At 33.5% G+C, this 8,036-nt stretch overlaps 1 pseudogene; it reads left to right on the top strand.

The window, feature by feature from the left end:
• Positions 1-4,165: 4,165 nt before the first annotated feature.
• LOC144373252 (olfactory receptor 2G3-like) lies at positions 4,166-5,737 on the top strand (annotated as a pseudogene).
• Positions 5,738-8,036: the final 2,299 nt, after the last annotated feature.

The raw sequence follows: 8,036 nt of genomic DNA, 5'->3' as shown, positions 1-8,036 counted from the left end.
AATCAAACGACATAGGTTAGAAGATTGGATTAAATAATATTTATAGCAGCACAATGCACAATATCTAAATTTTGGAACCAAACTAGATGCCCCTCAATAGATGAGTGGATAAAAAATGTGGCAAAAGTGCACAATGGAATGTTACTCAGCAATAAAAGAGAATAAAATCATGGCATGTGTAGGTAAATGGATGGTGTTGGAGAAGACAAAGCCAATTGAAGTTAGCCAAATCCCCCCCCAAAAAAATGGTGAATGTTTTCTCTGATATAAAGTGACTGACTCATAGTGGGGTGGGGGGGGGCGCATGGGAGGAATAGATAAACTTTATAGATAGGGCAGAGGGGTGAGAGGGAAAGGGAGGGGCAGGGGTTTAGCAATAATAGTGCAAAGTGATGAAAGTACATGTATCCAAAGTACATGTATGAAGACACGGATTGGTGTGAACATACTTTTATACAAATATTGATATGAAAAATTGTGGTCTTTATGTGTAACAAGAATTGTAATGCATTCTGTTGTCATTTATTTTTAAAATAATTAATAAAAATAAACAAATAAAAATATATTAAAAATTGGCCATGATTAAGCATCCCAAGGTTTAATCCCCAGTACTCCTCAAAAAATTAAATCATAAAATGGCAACAGTAACAAAAATAACATAAAATTTGTATCTAGAGATGTAATCATTGGGTATATACCTGGAAATACATAATGAAAAATTCATAAGCTTTGTAATAAAAATACAAATATCCAAAATGACAACATGCCATACAACTGGTATTTCAAATTAGTGAGAAAATGTATTATTTAGTGTATCAAATAATAATCAACCAAAATAATGACAGCATTAGATATCTGACTGTCCAGTTTAACAAATATATATTAAAGAATAAAACAGATAAAGATTTTACTTTAAACTAAGAATATCAAAGAATAAGGATAAAATTAGGTCAAATAATACTTGCATAAATATTCACATAGAGTTGGTATTTGAAAAGTTTTCTTGAGACAGATAACACATAAGTTACCTTATTAAATAGGCAATAAAATATGCATATACTTAATTATAAGAAATATTTTATGGAAATAATTTATAATGTACAGTGAAATTATATGCAAATCTAGTGACTCTAAATGTGGGATTTATTCAAATAATTTCGTATACCCTTATAATGGAATGTTATTGAGGCAGTGATCTTATGGTTAATATTTTCTGATGCTGAAACACTATTTATACTTGTTAGTGAAAGTAACTGGCCTACAAAGGAGATACGGCTCATTTACACAATTATGTAGTTAGCTTCTAATAGCAATGACATGGACTTCATCCACAGCACCCATAGCAGTACCCATAGCAATGAACTAAAGATCAGGTATGGGTAAGAGGTCTGAATATGGGTAAGAGAATTTTCCCATGATATTGTCTGTCAGGAAAAACAACAACAAAAAAATGTTCTGTCAAGAAATGCCTTCCTTTACATGTCTCTCTTGAGAGAGCAAAGTTCTGAACGCTAATCAACTCCATGATAATTAGAAATTAAAAAATATAGATCTCAATGGTCTTTAGAGAATATGTATCCTGTGTATTTTTCACTTATTCTAATCTATGTTTCTCCAGGGAAAATTACTTAAGCCATATTTACTTTCATCTGGGTGTAGGGCAGTGATATTCACTCCAGGAGAAAATCCCTATTATGCTAAAGTCATACCACCAGCAATATTCTCTACATGCCAATAAGTGTGAAAGGGATGTAAGTAATCCTCTAAATGTCTTCCAACACCATGTCTTTCCCATTCTGAGCTGTCTCCTGTCACACTCGTCAGCACCAATACAGTTAGCTACTTTCCTGATTGAGTCACTGTGTCTCTCCCTCTGCATATTCATTAAAAATAAATGTGTTTATACAAAAAGAACAATCAGAAAAAAGGTGGAGAGAATAAATTTCTTGATTTTTTTTCCAAAAGACAAAGGATTTTTATCTAAACAATAATTTTCCAAATAGTGCTTCAGTCTTTCTTCATATAAGATTTGAAAAGATAGGTTTTTATATTTTATTTTGGTTTTAACACACACAAACACACACACACACACACACACACACACACACACACGCACACACACATTTCTGACCACTCTTCTTTCTAGATCCTGTCCAGTGACTCCCTTCAAGCCACAAGTCAGACTTGAACTGTGGAGAATGCAAATTCCTACACATCCCATTTCAGAGGTATGAGCAGGTTCTCACGAGATTGGATAAAATAGTTATTCTTCAACCTAATCACCTAATCAGAATAAAAGATAGAGTAATTGATGTGTACAAGTGGAAAGCTCTTCTTGAAATATTACTTATAATCCCAAAGGTTTAACAATTTTCAGTATTGTAATAGTAAAACGTGAGAGGCAAAATTATATTATTCCTACATATTTAAGATTCTTGTAGACTCATAAGCATATACAAAAACGTTTTTTCTCCATATAAAATTAAAATTAAATTGCTGTTTTGTGGTAATCATATTACAATGGCTACATGAACCAAACATAATGTATATTATGAATATATTCAATTTATATTTATCAATAGTACTTCAGTATAGCTTTAAAACCAGATTCACTGTAAATAATGTGGGATATGTATTGCACAAACAAAAATGTTCTTAATATTATATAATCAGATTATAAATTCAGTTGGTTTTAACATCACTTTTCAATTCTTCTATTAATTTCAACAGATGTGTTACATACTTGATTCTGCATTTAAAATCTTAAAAAGGAAACAAACTAAAATTTTATCTTTAAAGTTGCTTCTAAACCTCTATCAAATTATGTGATTTTAAAACACTAGAAAATTGCCAATGCCTGGATTTATCGTTATGAATAAACTCATATTTAGAAGAACATTACATTCTAAAAGAGTTCAAATTTAAGATGATTCTAAAGTTTTTAAAAATATGTACATTATGTTATTTTCTTAAGGCAAAAGGAAAAGCTTATGCTTCTATTAGAGCTAGGCATTTGTTTAAACTACTGAATTAGTCACTTTAGTAACTAAAACTAAAAACATACCAATATGAGACAAATTATCATTTTATGTTAAGTAGCATTAGGAATATGCAGAATGTGAGATCCTATATAGCATATCATTCAGGCTTTCTGAGTAGAATTCTTTATTAGCAATGCATATCTAAACATTTAGGTCCAGAAATTAAAGCATTAAGACATTATTCCCTCTGTATTCCAGACACAATTTTACTGTTTGAATATAAACACATCTGAATAAAATTTAAAAAAAAAATCCTTCATTATTCATAAAAGTAAATGATTCAAGAAGACACTACCATGAAAGCAGAAAATTTGGGAGCACAAAGGATAACATCATAAAAAACAGTAAGTGGAGAAGTATGGAGGATTGCATTATGATCCAATCTCCTTTTTTTTATTAAGCAGAGCAATGTAAAGTGAGTTGAACAAGATATGATTTGCTGTCTCATGATTAAAAAAAAAAAAAACTGCCAGCACCTTGTATTTAAAGGAACTGGTTTTAGTTTCCCCTTATTTTTATCAAAAATATCTCATGGTTATCTGTCTCAACAAATGAGTGCACATCTGAGATTTTGTACCTGTGTTTTTTCATATGTATATAGGACCTATTTTTTCTCACATTTAGGAGGTAAAAGATTTTATGTAAGCACTCCTAAGTAGGTTATTAAAGAAAATGTAGCTTTAATTAGTTTCCTTCTATATTGACACCTGAGTCTAAACCTATGTCACTCATATCAGATAATTAAATGTAAGAAAATTTATCATCAATCATCTTGTCTGTGAGACATAAGACACAAAATACATTCCAGTTATTTTCCTGACCAAATTCTTCACTGTTATCCACTATTTTTCTGTATTGCAATTTCTATTACTATGAACAATGATAACTAAAAATCCATTCAATGATAGCTTAAAATTAGTCTCAGCATTCACCTGTTACTCCCCTCCCACTTAGATAGCCACTGTTATAGTTTGGATATGAGGAGTTTTCCAAAAGCTCCTGTGGTAATACAGGAACATTTAGAGGTGAAATGATTAGATTATTAGAAATGTAGCCTAATGTATTTTATGAATGAATCACTGAAAGGTCCATTGTACTGGGTGGTAACTGTAGGTATGAGGGGTATGGCTGGAGGTGGGTCACTGTTGATGTGCTCTTGAGGATTATGCCTTGTCCCCCTGGCTCCTCTCTCTCTCTCTCTCTCTCTCTCTCTCTCTCTCTCTCTCTCTCTCTCTCTCTCTCTCTCTCTCCCTGCATCCCAGATACCATGAAGTAGCATGTTTCCTCCACCATGCCCTTCTTCCATGATGTTCCATCTCACCTCAAGCCTAGAACCATGGAGTTGGCTGACTGTGGACTGAATTTCTGAAACCATAGGCTCAAAATGAACTTTTCCTCCTCTAAGTTGTTATTATCAGGTTTGAGTGGTATGTTAGTCAGATTTTTGTCACTGCAACCACATGGAAGCTTTTCTTAAGTAGATTGTCTTTAATAGTAACTTTTGACAATTAGGGGGAAGAGAGAGTTCATGAAAAAAAGGGGAGGTGTCAAATAGTTAATGTGACCAAGAAATGACACAAAAATGCCTTTGCATTAAAAGAAATTCCTAAATTTCTTTTAATAATTATCTTTCCTTTTTTTGTGTAATTTCACTGGTTAAGAATCTTACCTAAGATTTTATCCCAAATGTTGTAGGTAAATAGTAATAATGATACTTCCCTAGATTGAATTTCTATTTTCCTCTTTTACCTTTGAAGACTGATGGAAGAAAACAATGAAACCCATGAGGGAGGTTTTATTTGCTTGGATTCTCAGACCAGCCCCAGTTGGAAATCATCCTTTTTGTGGTAGTTTTGATATCCTATCTTCTGATCCTTGTGGGCAACACAGCCATCATCATGGTCTCCCGCCTGGATTCCAAACTCCACACACCTATGTACTTCTTCCTCACTAATCTCTCCTTTTTTGACCTTGCCTTCACTACCAGCATCGTGCCCCAGCTGTTGTGGAACCTGAGGGGACCAGCCAAGATCATCACATCCACTGGCTGTATCCTACGACTCTACGTGTCCCTCTCCTTAGGTTCCACTGAGTGTGTTCTCCTTACTATCATGGCATTTGACCGCTATGTGGCTGTCTGCAGACCTCTCAACTACACGACTGTCATGCACCCATCATTCTGCAAGGCCCTAGCAGGAATAGCCTGGCTAAGTTGAGTAAGAAATACTCTCATCCAAAGCACCATCACCCTGTGGCTTCCTCGATGTGGGCTCCATCGCCTCCACCACTTCTTGTGTGAAGTACCTGCCATGATCAAGTTGACATGTGTTGACATCAATGCAAACCAAGTCCAGCTTTTTGTGGATACATTAGGTCTCCTCCTCCTTCCCATGGCATTGATATCTGTCTCCTATGGGTTCATCGCGCATGATGTGATAAAAATTAAGTCATCCCAAGCTTGGCGCAAGGCTCTAGGGACCTGTGGCTCTCATCTACTAGTGGTGTCCCTTTATTTGGGGACTAGCTCAGTCATGTACATCCAGCCACAGAGATCCTTTGGCCACAGTCAGGGCATGTTCCTCACACTCTTTTATGCTGTTGTGACTCCCACCCTAAACACCCTCATATACACCTTGAGGAACAAGGATGTGAAAGGAGCCCTGAGGAGACTGCTGAGGAGAGAACAAAATTTCTAATGGAAAAATCAAAGGGCAGCGACTTTCTGTACTGGAAACTTATTAAAGAGTTTCCATATTAAATAACTTCTCCCTAACGTGCAGTTCATGTGTGACTGAGTGCCTCTCTATCTGCATTTATGTACAGTGTGGACCACATTGTCTCAAAAAAGAACATTTAGATTCCACTTCTGTAGCACATGGAACCTTGTATGTGTTACAAATATTTTCACAAACTCTCTTATTAAATGGATTTTATATGAATACATTTCATATAAATTAAATGCTACACATATAGTAAGAATGGAAAATTTTGTAGATTTTCACTGCACATATATACATATATGCATGCAAATATAATTAGAGAATTAAAATATTATTTATTATTTGAAAATTTGAAAAGTATATATTAGCATGAAGAAATATTGTAGTATTTCCTTTGTAGAACAATTCTACAATAGATAAATACTTACTAAATAATTTAATAAATACTATATATTCACACAACCTAGTTTCAGCTTGATCCAGGCTCTTGGTAAAATCTTGCATTCAATTCTATGTAACAGTCTCATGCCTTCCCAGTGTCTTTGTTGCTTTTGACCATGTAGAATCTGTAGCCACACTGTCTTGGTTTCAAGGTTTGTTTTACTCACTTGCCGATCATGACCCTCTGCTCTTTACCTTACCTGTACATTTCTCAATCACTTCTGACATGTTCAGTGACAATGAAATAAACTTGATTCATGCAAACTGTAAAAAAGTCATGGCAGTAATAAATACTGAGTAAATTTAACAATTACTTAAAAGATTTTAAAAAATAGAATGGTACTCAGAATTCTTCATAGTCCTCCCACACAACTTCTGTCATTCTCAACATGCGCTTCTTTGTGTGGTTTGTGTTTGTTTCACATTTTATATTAATTGATAGTTAGATTTTTTATTTGTTAATTTATTTATTCATTTGAATTTTATTTATTTATTTATTTATTTATTTATTTGGTTTTTTCCTGGAAACACTAAAACCAATCAAAATCTCTCTTCACACCTCTGTGTATCAGCCCCAATTTGGAATCAAGTACCAATTTTGACTTTGGAATATTTCTCTAAAGAATATTGTTGAAACTTTGAGTCAGAGTGCTTGGGTTCAAAGCCCAGTCCTATGAAACCAATCAACTAGAATAATGTTTAAATACATATCTCTATAATGCCAATTCACAGTTTCCTCAACAGTACAAGAGTGGGAACAATAGTTCCTATCTTACTTGAATACTGTGATAAGTAAATCTGATTGGTAAACAGTTAAGCTCAAAGCTATCTATTATGTATTAATAACAACCACCCAATAATTGTTAGCTACTTCTGAACCACTTATACTTTTCCAAACTTCATAACTTGATTGACCTTACTGATTTAATGATTTCTCTGTCTTCAATCACTTCCTACTATTAGTTCAACAACATTTAACTATGCCCAACTATTCTCTATCTTTTTGGTAACTCCTCTAACTTTGTGTAAAGTTGGAATGTGGATTCTTCATTATATTTAGACTTCCCTTATCATCACAGCCATAGGAAAATCTTCTCCAAACTATTCCTCGTGGTGTCTTAACACATTTCATCCATCACATTCACGATGCCACTGCCCTAGTTCAAATCTTCTATTCTGCTCCTTAAAAAGATTGAAAATATATAGCTCTGAGAAAAAATAGTTTTAAAGGCATGTTTGATCTGGAGGGCAAAGTTTAATTTAGTGATTGTGAATGCACCCAAATGTGTAATAGATTTTCTGCCATATAGCCTTTCACACCTGGCCCATAGGCTCCATGTGGGTCACCTTCTAGCTTTTGAGCTATGTGTGACCAAATTTTTTAAATGTCCATATTGTTCTCTTCATGGTCTTTCTAAATGACAACTTTGATTATTCTAAAATAATTTCATTCTATTTATGACTATGCTATTCCAATTTTAAATGACACTTAAATGTTACAGAATGAATTCTATAGTAGCACAAAATCTCAGGTTCTCCATTATCTTCATTGAATTTTTCTGTTTTCCTCACCATTTGTAATTCATATTTAAACAGCAGTTTATGAATATTTTCTTTTTATTAACCTTAGAATATTTACTATATCAGCTTCTCAAAGCCAAACTTAAGTCTTACCTATTTCACCTAAATGTTCTCATTCAATAATAACTTCTTTCTTTTCTGTATTGCATATCACTTTTCATGTACTAATAATTGATAAATATATGAGAATAAAGGGCTGTTTTAAAAGGAATTCAAGTACTCCATTATAGTTAAGAGAATAAGAATCAGAAAT

This window comes from Ictidomys tridecemlineatus, unplaced genomic scaffold, assembly GCF_052094955.1.
Source record: "Ictidomys tridecemlineatus isolate mIctTri1 unplaced genomic scaffold, mIctTri1.hap1 Scaffold_325, whole genome shotgun sequence".
Taxonomy (NCBI): Eukaryota; Metazoa; Chordata; class Mammalia; order Rodentia; family Sciuridae; genus Ictidomys; species Ictidomys tridecemlineatus.
This window is presented reverse-complemented; position numbering and strand designations above follow the sequence as displayed.